The sequence below is a fragment of the Drosophila rhopaloa genome, unplaced genomic scaffold, assembly GCF_018152115.1.
Source record: "Drosophila rhopaloa isolate 14029-0021.01 unplaced genomic scaffold, ASM1815211v1 contig_155, whole genome shotgun sequence".
Classification (NCBI taxonomy): Eukaryota; Metazoa; Arthropoda; class Insecta; order Diptera; family Drosophilidae; genus Drosophila; species Drosophila rhopaloa.
Genome location: NW_025335034.1, coordinates 5,147,939 through 5,162,639, shown reverse-complemented (window position 1 = coordinate 5,162,639; position 14,701 = coordinate 5,147,939). Strand labels below are relative to the sequence as shown.

Here is a 14,701-nt window from a genome sequence, read left to right as displayed (position 1 = left end):
GCTAGATCGACTCTCCTGGTGATGCTGATCAAGAATATATATACTTTATAGGGTCGGAAATGTCTCCTTCACTGCGTTGCAAACTTTTGACTGAAATTATAATACCCTCTGCAAGGGTATAAAAACAAGATTTTATTATACCCTTGCAGAGGGTATTATAATTTTGGTCAAAAGTGTGCAACGCAGTGAAGGAGACATCTCCGACCCTATAAAGTATATATATTCTTGATCAGGATCACCTCCTGAGTTGATATAGCCATGTCCGTCTGTCCGTCTGTCCGTCTGTCCGTCTGTCTGTTTCTACGCAAACTAGTCTCTCAGTTTTAAAGCTATCGGATTGAAACTTTGCACACACCCTTCTTTCCTTTGCACGCAGTATATAAGTCGGAACGGCCGGGATCGGCCGACTATATCCTATAGCTGCCATATAACTGATTGATCGGAAATGCCATAACTTTGGTGTTTGTAAAGTTAGAAAGTTGGGATTTTCTATGGGTTTTATATTTGGCCAATCAATCCGACCTACCAAATTTCATAAGGATCGGCCGACTATATCCTATAGCTGCCATATAACTGATTGATCGGAAATGCCATAACTTTGGTGTTTGTAAAGTTAGAAAGTTGGGATTTTCTATGGGTTTTATATTTGGCCAATCAATCCGACCCACCAAATTTCATAAGGATCGGCCGACTATATCCTATAGCTGCCATATAACTGATTGATCGGAAATGCCATAACTTTGGTGTTTGTAAAGTTAGGAAGTTGGGATTTTCTATGGATTTTATGTTTGGCCAATCAATCCGACCTATCAAATTTCATAAGGATCGGCCGACTATATCCTATAGCTGCCATATAACTGAACGATTGGAAATGCCATAACTTTGTTGTTGTTAAAGTTAGGAAGTTCGGATTTTTTATGAGTATTAAGAATGCATCATATGAATAATTTTGGAGAATATAATTTACAGAGTATTCTGCAAGGGTATATCAACTTCGGCTCCGCCCGAAGTTAGCTTTCCTTTCTTGTTACATTACATTTTGAATGGACAATTTGTTTGTATATATTTGATTTATTTATTGAGCCATGAGATATTTAATATGTTAAGCAATCGGCAAGAAAACATAAAAAGTTGACCGCTGTCAACGAATGCTGACTGCAGTTCAATGGCCGGTGGGCGCGCATGCAAAATTAGCCAATTTCGTTTGGCGTAACTCAAAATCGAATTACAAAATGCTAAGGCGCCAGTTGTTTCTCGGACCCCCAAGACCCCCTTTCCCAGCATTTGGCCATGCAATGACCCGAATTCAATGCACGTCGCGCTCATATTTTACGAGCTGCACGGCCAGCACCCACCGCCCCCCTTTTCGAGGTTTAAAAAAACTGTTGGCATTTCGGGGCATTTAATCGCTGGCAAAGTATCGACTTGACGCCCCCCTTCGGAACACCCCTGAACACCCCTGAACACCCTCCATTGAACACTGTAATCGAGCTGAATAAGCTACAAAATATTTATTGTCATTCTCCTCGTCTTGGCCGGGTTTGGCTTGGCTTAGCTTGGCCTGGACTGTCTCGACTTGGCCAGAACAAGTTGCAGCCAGTTAAAATGCACTTAAGCACTCGTGTTAACCCGTCGGTGGCGGGGGAGGGGGGATAACGATAAAAGAGAACTGTTCCGTCAAGGTTAACTTGGGCAAGTGGCTGGCTTTTACGGCGCACTTGTCCGTTCTTTCTCGGGGGATTGGCAGACAGTGGAAATCCAATTCTATTGTCAATTAACATGGTGTGATAAAAGCTGACCGCTGCAAGGCCGCCTATGCGACAGATCAGACCTGAATATGCGGCCATATTTATTAGCATATTTAGCGAGCAGAAAAACCAATTAAAATGACACCCGAGGGTAAGGTGAGCAGAAGGCTAATGGGAATTTATTAACAAGAGAGGACAGCGGCTTAGTTAGCAAAACTATCATTATGGGGATCAGTTTTGCAGTATTTTATTTTTATTAGGCAATAATAAACTATTTAAAAGTTCTTGACATTTTTAAAAAAACTATTTTAATTTAAATGGTTTTATCAACCACTTTATATACAAATTAATTTAATTAATCATCCTAACATCTCACGAGCTGAACAAATGCAAATGTAAACTCAGCAAATTAAAATTGTTAAATCAATTTAATCTGCTCAGCTCTAAGTATAGTGGATCCCAAAATACGTGGAAATATTTACTGACTTTTGTTTTTAAATTTTTTCAAGGAAAATGTTTTTTCTATTTCTTTAGTTTTGCTTTTTTAGACCCACTGTTAGGTCTAATCACATAGCTAATCTTAACCGCACTCTTGGGAGCACTTGTTGTTCTGCTTTCAGCCATTGAATGCAAATTGCATGTAGCATATTATGGCTTATCGATTTTGATTCGAAAGTGGCTTTTAATTAACTTCTCAGCCTTCTCAGCAGCTGTCAATGTGCACCGAGTAGATATTCTAAACGGATTTAGTGAGAGAAATTCTGCGGCAGTTCGCTAACTTAAATGAAATTGGCAAATCCACACTTATTTAGACACGTTGAATTTGTGAGTTAGCCCGAAAAAAGGTAATTAAAGCCGCCAGAAGGAGGTGGAGAAAAAGAAAAGGCTAACAAACAGAACCACGTAAACTTGGGCCACATAAACTCAGCCTTTTGTTATGGGATTCAGCGGAATTTCCAAGACTGCTCCGAACGGAGTAGTGGGACGGAGGAGCGGGAGGAGCAGCTGGAGCGGAAGCGGGAGTGATAATAAAACAACACCGAAGGTCATTACTGGAAAAACGGGTTTTTCTAGCCAACCTCTACGGCTCTGCAGCATGAAGTGAGTAAGCATTTAGCATTAAAATACCGTTGGGATTATGGCGTTTGAATATGCATGGGCGAAGCGGCAGCCTGCGGCTCCCCAGCTGTGTCCCAAACAACTACAAGTTCGCCTTAATAGTCAACGCGCTAAATGCCGCCAGTTTTGCAGTTCCAGCTCCAGTTGCTCCGGCTGCAGCTGTTGCATCTGCATAAATTATGCACCCAGAGCCATTTGCAAATTGTCATTCATCGTTGGGACGACAACTACTGGCGACATCTCCGCGGATGATGACGCCGATGGAGAGCTGAAGTGATGGAAATGGAGATGCGGATGACATGGCTCTGTGCCCACGCCGGGTTAACGCCTTGCTCGCAGATCTGGTTGCTAATGCCCGACGGAGATGGTGGCGCTGATGCCATTAAAGGTCAACTGGCGGGTGATGAAACTATCTCCAGATTGGATTTAAGACAAAATTATGGGACAATCTCTTTTCAGATTTATTAATAGACCATCTTACTGCATGCTTTTGTAAGCTTTATGAACTCAAGATTTTGTTTTGGGCAACCTCTGTTTGAACTCTATCATATTGTCAATTGTTTGAATAAGACGTCAACAAACTCAACTAACTGAATAAGTAGATAAGACACAATTTCATGGACCTTTGTTTCGTCTTCGCCAAAAGTCATAAGCAAGAAATGATGCTGAACTCTGGCTTTTGTTCAAACTCGAATTATCAATGATTTTTATAACACATCAACAGACTTAAGTAACTGAATAGATACTTAAGATTTACTACAGTTCCTTAACAACTTTCTGTGGCTGATAAAAGTTTGTTGTGAAACAGCTGTTGGAATTGTTATGAATATTACTTTTTTCAAGACTCCATATTTTGCATACATAAGGGATAAACATTAGAAAATCAATATTTTATTCAGATGTTATGAACTTGAACTTCTGATTTTTTCTTCACAAAAAATTGTTGGCAAAACGTGTTGATAATATATAACATTAACACAATTTTTGAATGAATAGTGAATTCTCTGGATGATTAAACGGTTTCTAGCCTATTTTATATGCCCTGTGGAATTCCTGCATTCTTTTCGCTTACTAAGCCAAACATTTTACATAAGTCACAGACACCAACCAATTCTAGCCGGCTTTTATTTGGCTATAACTGTAAGTGTCATCTGAAAGCGCTTAACCGGTTCTAAAACTCACTCTGCAAGGCATCCTCAGCAGCCAGAGGCGTTGTCCCGAAGGGGGTCTAGTCTTGGTCAATGATTTGGAGGAACTTTATCTCATGAGATAGCTTTGCTTGGAGAATCCGCTTGGAAGATTTCACATAAGCCGTGCCCCATAATCAGCCGCTTATGACACCTCTTTTTTGTGTGGATCCAAACCAGTTGCCGTTCTCTTCTAACCGTTAAGTGACCAGAGCCCCAGTGCAATTCAAATGCAGATGAGTTGCTATCTTCATCTTTCTCCTGACTGCGTCTTTGCCACTGCCACTGCAACTTCAACTGCAACTGAAACTTTCTACTGCCCCGAGTTTCGAGTGGAGCGCAATCGAATGCTTCAATGGAGCAGAAAACTTTTGGTGGCATCTCTCCCTCCGCCGATGTCGCAAATGAAGTTGAAGTCAATTTACTCAAGCATTGACATTGCTGCAGCAGCAGCGGAGTTTCCAGTTGAGTGGAAAAGCTGAGCATGCAAATTGCTGCACTCACAGTGGGCCACATATATATTTCGGGCCAATAACCAGTGCAACTGTGTTGGCCATATTTAATTGCCGCTTAGCCGCACAATTAATTTGTCAAAAAAACGTAGTGGCGAGTCAAGAGCACTCGGGGGGAGGTAATCTGTCAAGGCATCGTGGCAGGTGGCGCAACTTTCACCTTGACCGGTTGGCCAAAATCCAAGCCAGCTGAAAATTGCACTGAAGCCAAAGTCTATGCCAGGTTATCATCATTAAATTCGGCACATTTAATTAGACATTTTGCAGATGCTTGACTTTATTCAGTTGGAGAATCCGAACCGGATCCGAACAAAGAACTTCCCTTCACTGCCCATCACTCACCTAGCTCTTTGTCAGTTTCTCGTGGATATTTTGTATTTCGTGATATTTTTTTTCGGTAATTTGCATTTCTAAGCTTAGCAAATTGGACAAAGACAACTGCGAAAAAGGCATTGAAAAGTTTTTCGCATTTTTGTGAGCTGTTAATTAGCCACGAGAAGCGTAATGCGCATAATGGCTATTAAAAGACATACATAGAAAGATACCTATGCATATAGAAATTTATAGAAAGGAGAGTTTGAGAATGTTTTGCGATTGTAAACAAAAGAAGTAAGCCAGCAGAGTGATCGATCGAAGGTTGAATGACCCCAAATAGTGCGATCCAAGACGATCCGAGATCAAGTCGAGTCGAGCTGAGCTGAGCGACCGGAGCATAATTATGAGCTTATAAATAAAATAGAACTACACGCCGAAGGCAGAACCTAATTAACAGGTACGTGCGAGCTAGTGTGTGTGAGGGCCATATCTCTTATGCTATATCTATGACGCGCACTGTGCGTGGCTAGTGGAGATCGCTCATTTGCCGACCGCCATACTCCGCTACTCAATTAAAGTCGGAAAGCAAAAGTACCGAAATATTTCAGTTTCGTCGACCAGCCGGGCATGTCGCAAAAAAAAGGGGCAGATAAACTTACAAAGCGTATTTCTTGAACATTCAAAATAGCCTCGGCTACGGTTAAAGGTTAGCTTTCTTCTTTTACATATCTTTATGACAATCCCGAGTTGTTATAATCGTTTTGGGGGAGTGCATTCATAAATCACATGATCATGCAGCACGTGTGTGCATCCTCTATATATGTTGTTCACTTAGAGAAACAAAAATTTTAAATTTAGCACAAACGAATCATTATTTTAATTTATTGTTAATTAAAAAATTTCTAAACATATATTCAACATACAAACTATCACTTAATTAGAAAATTTCTCGTATTTTAGGTATTTTAATAATTGCCAATTATTCAGTTTTAAAAGCAAGCAATGTCATTTTTAACAAGAAAGGAAAGCTAACTTCGGGCGGAGCCGAAGTTGATATACCCTTGCAGAATACTCTGTATATTATATTCTCCAAAATTATTCATATGATGCATTCTTAATACTTATAAAATATCCCAACTTCCTAACTTTAAGAACACCAAAGTTATGGCATTTCCGATCGTTCAGTTATATGGCAGCTATAGGATATAGTCGGCCGATCCTTATGAAATTTGATAGGTCGGATTGATTGGCCAAAAATAAAAGCCATAGAAAATCCCAACTTCCTAACTTAACAAACACCAAAGTTATGGCATTTCCGATCAATCAGTTATATGGCAGCTATAGGATATAGTCGGCCGATCCTTATGAAATTTGGTAGGTCGGATTGATTGACCAAATATAAAACCCATAGGAAATTCCAGCTTCCTAACTTTACAAACACCAAAGTTATGGCATATCCGATCAATCAGTTATATGGCAGCTATAGGATATAGTCGGCCGATCCTTATGAAATTTGGTAGGTCGGACTGATTGGCCAAATATAAAAGCCATAGAAAATCCCAGCTTCCTAACTTTACAAACACCAAAATTATGGCATTTCTGATCAATCAGTTATATGGCAGCTATAGAATATAGTCGGCCGATCCGACATATATACTGCGTGCAAAGGAAAGAAGGGTGTGTGCAAAGTTTGAACTCGATAGCTTTAAAACTGAGAAACTAGTTTGCGTAGAAACAGACAGACGGACAGACGGACATGGCTATATCAACTCAGGAGGTGATCCTGATCAAGAATATATATACTTTATAGGGTCGGAGATGTCTCCTTCACTGCGTTGCACACTTTTGACCAAAATTATAATACCCTCTGCAAGGGTATAAAAACAAGATTTTTAACGATTGAAACACATTTAACAAATATTGTAATTTTAAATGTAAACATATTTTTGTTTCAGTGCAGAGATGCAATCAAAGCGCTTTCGCTAAATGAGAACTCGAGCTGGGTGGAAATGCATTTCCATCGGCACCGGTTGTGGGGGAGAACATAATGGCAGGCTGATGATCGCTCCTCATTTATGCGCTTCCTAAACAGCGGCAGCGGGCGCTTGAGCTGGGACTGCATTTTACATATATAATTAGACATACATATACCGTCGGTGGGGAAATATGTGCGTACCCCTGGGGGCTATTATTAGGAACTCGCTCCCTGTCCCTCTGCCTTAAGTGATCAGTTCCGCTTGCGTTGGATATTCCTCTTCCTATTCCAGATATTCCTCCTGCATTTTTATTTATTCCACCTAAAGTGCAGCCGCCGCCATGAAATGGGAGACAATTGTCTAATAAAAGCCAACAAAGAGCCGCGCATATATGCATCTTTTCTGCTCGCTTGCAAGCAAAGCGATGTCACCTTGTGCGGGGCATTATGCAATTCACGTAATTGTAATTGACTGCATCCTGCAGATTTTCTTCTCGCCATGCATAAGTGATAACATTTCGATTAGCAGCCAGCCCTCGTTTAGCTTAACAAACCAGTCTATCCAGGTCTGCCATTAATAAATTCTGTTCTTTAGAGCACATCAAATTAGAGTGAGATCATACTTGTAAAAAATGATACAGATACTTCACTTTGTCAATGAAAAATGTCTCTTTCGTCATTATCAATTTATGAAAACTTTTTTCTAAAGTTTTTTATTCCAATACTATTTAGAAACTTTGTATACCTTTAGAACGATATAAGACAATTGGGGAGTATGTTCGAACCCTTTTAATGTTTAAAAGAAAAGTGATATAAGTGATTCAATTTAGGGAAACAAATGGAAGAAAGTGAGACATGGCAAGTACAAGTTGGACTTTTATACAGCTTTTCGGGTACTTTTGCTGCTTATTACCCCGGATGACACTCACTTATATTGATGTTATGATACTATGGTTTTCAGTTTCCTCACCCACCTCGGTTGGCTATTTTTGGTCTATGACATAAGAGTGGCTTTTCATTGCCAGTGTTTTTGCATTGTTTACCTATTAGCACTTAACATTGGCTCAACATGCGCTTTAACATTGACTTAACAGCGCCCACGCATGCCGTCTCTTTCTCCGCGGATGGCCTTAGCCTTCATTGTAATTGTCCAAAGTAAATAAGCCACCAAACAAAGCCACATTCATACAATTTTGAATATTAAATGTTGGCCAACGGCAACATGAAGCATTGACCATTTTTTTGCCGGCCAGTAAGGTTAATGGGCCTCCGGCATGATAGCTCTCAAATATCTGTGCCGTGTTTTTCTCGTTTGGGTTTCGGTTTTCCAGTTGCCGCCAGTAGCACACATTTGATTGCACCTTTATCTCTGGTCGCCCCTTGACCTCGTCGCATTGCAAAATGTTCCGTTTCTTTTAATTTCAGTGTTTTTTCTTGGCTTTTCTTCGCTACTTGGGCAGTAGCCGGCCAGTTGTTGTCTCTTAGCAGTGTTTTTTTTTGCTGCTGTTCAATAGCTGTACAAACCGGTCAAGAGCGAGGCATAAAACGCTTCGCTGTAGCAGGGAGCATAAAAAAGGCGCACAAAAGCCGTTGTTCAGAGCGGCGATAATGAAGTCCCGTCCCAGTCAAATGTAAAAAAAATCGCTTAGTCTGAACTCTTATAGTGTTCGGTCATTGGCTGATCATCATAATGATGATAATCTTCATCATAGATCTGATGAACGCTGAACATATGCATATTCATGACGGGGATATTGTGAAATTCCATAAATGACCTTTACTTGGCTTGCCAAAAGCCTTCCCCTTGATAATGCCAGCCATTGTTTATTTTTATTCGGTTTTCCTACTCGTATGTGTACGTTGCCTTGGGCTTGGAAATGTGAAAATATTTTGATTGTACGGACTTTTGCATGTGGAAAACAAACGGCTCGAACTGCACGCATGCATGCCAGCCCAATCAATCGAGAGCAACCGTTCACTGAGAAAATCTAAGTACCATCTTTGGTAGCAATCATTTTTATTCAATCAAGAACTACTCCAAATTGGTATGGAAATTTTTCAAAAAAAAATTGTAAATGTCAAAAAAGATTATGGAAACAAAAGGTTTTATATCTCACCAGAAGCCACAGTAAATAGTAGACATTTTTAAATAAACCCATTAAGAGTTATGATTATTTGTATAGTATTACTATTATATGAGTAGCATTTCTTCTCTGTGTAAGACTGGGCGAATCAAGGGAGGCTCCAAGTGCATAATTGCAGTCGATGCCCTGGACTGCATCTCCACCGAAGGGCCAGATGCATTAAGTGCGGTAAACGAGGCAGGGCAAAAGAAGATGATGATGCTAATGGCGAACTTGGGTCGCAGTCCCCGCAGTGGCAATTGAAAACACTCAAGTGCCGCCGACTGGCTCCCTGGATGATCCCCGTGCCGGCTCCCAGTGCAACTCAATCCGGCAGAACGCAGGCCGCAACAGAAGCCGTCGTCATTGAGGTCGTTCATCTGCAGGGGAAGTTGGCTGGCAGCGGGGCAAAATAATTTTCTCGATGCAATCTGGCGCTTACAGCTGCAAAACTGTCACACACCAGAGCCAACCAGTCAGTCACTCATTCGGGGGCTCAGTTTTGCATCGGACTGCCAGTGATGTGGGTCTATGGGTCTAATGGATTGCTGTTGTCACAATAATAAGCAGGAAGTTCGAAGAAAAACACCCAAATCGGCTTATGTCGGGTTTTATGTGAGCAACAAAAAATGACTGAAAGAGCTGCTCACACTCTAAGCCCAAATCGAGATTCATGAATGCAGTATAGCTGAGATACTTTTGGTGCGTTAATTAAAACTCAAGCTGGGCGTTTTTTCTTCCCATATATCACTTGCATAATTTCCAGTTGTCGCTCTCAATTACCAAACCCCACTAATTGCAACAAATCGAATTTGATTGCTTAAATGGTGCAAATTAGCCACACCTAAAAACCATAAGAGACAACATGAAATGGGTTTAAATTTAATTCGTTTAATTAATTACAACATATTTGTTTAATATTTTTTTCTGATACATCAAAATTAATTAGACAAGCTTTGCAGAGGCGAAACGGAAGCAAAAGTTGACTGAGTTTCATCAAAGATTTTTCACAACATTTCCATGCCTCTTTGAATTAAGGAAGTATCTCTGGTAATTGTGAAGTTTTTCTACATGCAGCCAAGCCGAAGCCTGGGCAAACAAACAAGTTTTCAATATTTAATTGCACAACTTTGTAATTGTGCCTAATTGTTGGGTAAACAAAAGTGAGCAACAGGCTGACTCAATATGTTTGGGCGTTGCATTTGGCAATGTTTCGCTGCGTTGGTAGTGCGAACTGGGAATTGGATAATGGATTTAATAACATGGCTTCAGATTATAGCTAATGTAACAGCAAATTTAAACATGCTTAAATTGTAATCAAAAAGTTTCGACCCTGACCCCAACTCAACTTGGTAATTATTTACACCACCCAGAACGCCATAAATCAACGCATTTTGCACATTTTAGAAATGGAAAATTACTCCATGTTACCAAGCACACACTCGTACAGATGATTGCAGCGAGAACATGGAAAACATTTCCATGTGCCACTTAAAACGACTTTCAAAATGTTTTCACTTGCCACAATGAGCGCACACCCACATACACTGCGAAAAAACTATAGTTAAGATTTATATTTTTGAATGGGTCTTTATGGAGCTTTTGTTATGGTGTTTGGTAAGTTTATCATTATTATATACCTCTTATTATTTTGTGCTTAGAAAACCATCCATACATCTGAAAAATATTTCATCTCACTTCAATTTGTTAATCTAATTGTGTAAGACAAGATCTCAAATTTGCTTAAAAAAATTCATCTCTGTGATTTAACTACATAATTTTTTTTCTCCGTGCAACCGCAGTTGCAACGAGCTAACGGCGGCCACAAAGCCAAAAAGTTTGCCCGACCAGAGTCCAAATTCCAGGCCAAGAACAGCCCACACAACTGCAGCAACAACTGGGGCCGCTTTGGCTCCAAGCCCGAGTGCAGCCAACGTTCAGCTCAGGAATCATGCCAGGGAAATTCGCCGCACGCCTCGCGATTCATGCCTCACTGCTGCACGTGCCGTCGAGGGATTTGAAGGCATTCACTAAATCACGGATTTGAAGTTCGATTTGGAGCGATTTGGGGATCGCACAGGCACATCTATAACTTAAGCGACCGGGACGTGACTCTGGAGGATATGCCCATGAACGCTGGACCATAAATCGCCGATCTTCGATCTGGAGCGGCAACAATTGCCGCCAATCGAAGCTGTTTTTCTTATTGATTAAGCGCGCTTTTATTGACGTTTGCCGTCCATCACTCTCTCCTCGGTCGGCTCACTTTTTGCGAAATCGTGGCCTGCAATTATTAGCCATTACCATGCAGTCCAACTCCAACTGCCCAGCACATTCACCAGATAGCCAGTTAACAACGTAGTGGAGCCGGAACTCTGGTCCGACATCGAATTCAACTTCGATCGGGCCATAAACAAGGAAATCTGGCCAGCCAGTCAGCCACATTGTAGCTGTTGTTGGTAAGACCATGGCTCAATGAGTTCGTAATCGACGGCAGGTAATTATGCGAATAAATATTGCATTGTGTCGGTAGCAAGTGCAACACGTATTAATTCAATTAGCGGCAGGCGAGTGCCAAGTGGCGCCGCAGTTGGGCGATGAAGCAAGAACCTTTTTGGTTAGCTAACATACGAATATCGCTCCACCAGTTTTGGCAACTGCTTTTGGTCAATTAGCAGACAAAAAGCACACCAATCGCAGATCGAAAATTCTAACGAAAACCAACTGGAGGGGAGCACAAAACCTGATTATTGCGTTTAGTCATCGCCTTTGTGGCAAAAATTATAATGAGCCGCAAAAGCTGTTGACAACTTGGGTTTTTGGTTTTTTTTTGTTATTCCGCACTCTTTTTCTTCGACAGCACGATGAAATCACTCAGACCTCGACCCGACTTGACCACAATTCAAGGCCATAAATACCAGACCAAATGTGATTTGGCAACGGCCACAATTGAAAGTGATTTCTGATGGATTGCTCATCCGCCATGGGTTACCAATGCAGCCGGAAAGATTTCCCAAGTCGGCCAGAGATACATTATGCAAGTCGCCTCGGACAAAGATGCATTCATAGGGCATTACCACATTTAGCTGGGGCCCAGCTATTGACAGCTCATTTTTTATATTTATGACAATCGCCGCTTGTTGGCCTGCGACCTGACCCACATGGCGTATACTTTTTCGGCCATTAGGTGGCAATTAAAGCTGGCCAAGATCGAGATTGAGATCGTGCTGGGCCCAAGAGGCTGCCCCATCAGCAGGGCTAGAGGCGCTTTACTGTTCTTCTTGATTGACATGCTTAGCACTCGGATCGCATCTGGTATCTGGTATCTGGAATCCAACAATCTGTAGCCCCAGCAACCTCATTTACAGTTTGCAGCGCACGCCGTTCAATAGGCTCTTTGTGGCTGGCTTTTCTTCCGCTTTCAACGGTTCATAATTGAAATTATAATTCAATTTGCCGCCGCTGCCGTGGCCACACTTTGCTTTTCAATTATTAGAAAATGTCTGGAGTGAAAGAAGAGTGCGATTACAGACGCAGATACTGATAGACTCGCATATTGCTCACGCGCATGCAGATACAGATTTTTTTTAAAAGCCAACTTTGTGTGGCGTGTTAGTCGCTGCGCATGCCCAAATAAATTTTCAATTTGATGGCGAGGATCCTGAACAGATATTTCCATTTCATGCCCATAAATATTGTAAGTGAGCGTAGGAGAAAACAGCTATGTACATAAAAGAAACCACTGACGTGTCGTCGCTCGCAATTAAGAACGCTTTCATTTTTCATTTTCCACCTTCCTTCTTTCTCCGCCTTTCCGGCTCGAAAAAGTAAATTACTTTTACTGAATATAATTGAATTAACATTAACCGCCCTGAGCAAACTGTGAAAAAGAGTCATTCCACATCCAGCGTTAATGGTTAATGGAATTCTCTTGTTGATCAATATCCACGAGATAGGGAAATATTTATTTATTAGCTACTTGAATATCTTTCTTAATTGAAATCCCTTTCTGCTTTTCTGGAACGGAGATAAATTGTAAAGCTAGGAAGCGTTTCTCCCATGGCCTTTAAAAATAGAAATGGAAAATTTGGAATTCGAAATTAGTTTCTCTGTCTGTTTTTGGGGTCTTCTGGCACTTGAGAATTTTTTCCATTTTCCCCATTTTCGGTGGCATAAATTGCAGACTGTCAGAAGTGCAGCCCCTCTTTTCCCCTGTTTTTCCCAGCTGATAAAGCAATAATGAGGGTCAGACCTTGGCTTGGGCTGCCTCAATTATTTACAATTTGGTATTGATTTGCCGGGGAGCAAAGTCCAAAAATTGAGCTGTACGAGCAGCTTTTATCAGTTAATTTCCAGTGACCCCGGGTCACCGGCAATCTGATGTAACTCCAAGTTTGCCCTGCTTTCGCTGCACGCGTTTTGCATGCGTTTAAAGTCGCTTACGCAAGAACCGCTTTTAGGTGGGGCGGTAGAAAGTGCCGCCCGCTCGACGACACATTTGAGGCATAAATTAAGTAATTTACTTTGATGGCCATGCGTGGAATGTTTTTGAAAAAAAAACGGGTGGCCAAAACATCAGCAAACAAATCGCTCAAAAGTTGTTGGCCATTTTCCCCGAATTCAAATTTTGACGTGGGGTGTTGGTTGTGCTTACTGCTGATATCCAAGAGTGTCATCTACTTTTGATTCATTCGCTGTCGCTGATTGTTTTTCTCCACAATTAATTGTTATGCGTTTTTAATGCCCAGACAATATCTTATATAAGTCGCATTTGTGTGTATGGATATATAATCACATGTTTGCATTGCACACTTTACAGTTTTGTTGCGTTTTTTGTTCGCCTTTGTTTGTATTTTATATTTTGGCGTTAATTTTTTAGTTTTATTTCTCGAGTTTGGCAAAGAAAAAGAAAAACTTTCTCCCGACGCCTGTCGTGCCAACTTGACGCACCACGAAAAAGAAGATAGGCAACGAAAGAGACGGCACGACGGCCGTAGAGGGAGACAGAGTCGAAAAATTAACAACAAGCTGATGATTTACTGGCAAAAAACGAAAGAAATTATCATCGGTGGGTATTTTGAGTTATTTATTTATTTTGCAAAGGAGAAGCCGCAGAAAAAAAGAAGGGTGTCAGAGGAAATTGAACTTTTAACACTCGGAAACATACGAAGAAATAAGTGTCATCGTCATGAAAGAATTGGTAGCCAAGTAATATAAATAATGTTTTTCATTGTGGTAATAATCTTTACCCACTCTTCCTTAAGTTTAAACAAATAACCCCTTTTTATAATTTGAAGTCTTCTTTTCGAGTATAAAAGAAAGTATTGTTGCCACAATGTAGAGCATAATTAAACAACATTTATTTAAGTTATAAAAATACAATTAAAATAATAATTAAATGTAATTGAATTTAACTTTAAAACTAAATTTATTATAAGTTCGAAGGAACTAATTATAACCATATTTTAAAATGAAATAAAACACTTGACTAGTTGTTTCCAATTTTATCCATTGCAATGTCGTAAAACCAAACAAAAACCAAAACTAACAGAAAAGTGACCCATAGATAATATCAAATCTCTTTTAACCCAGATAAGAAAACATGAATTCCTGAAGTTCAAGTTTGCAATTATCTGCCAGTGATATCATATTTGCAGCTGTTTCTTATCTTATGAAACCGAAAAACTTGTTATAAATCACCCACAACAGGGTCAACTGATTA

At 40.5% G+C, this 14,701-nt stretch overlaps 1 protein-coding gene across 1 annotated transcript in view; it reads right to left on the bottom strand.

Moving 5' to 3' along the window:
- Positions 1-14,701, bottom strand: part of LOC108041413 (serine-rich adhesin for platelets) — a 40,707-nt gene that overhangs the window by 22,228 nt on the left and 3,778 nt on the right. The gene's annotated exons all lie outside the window — the stretch shown is intronic.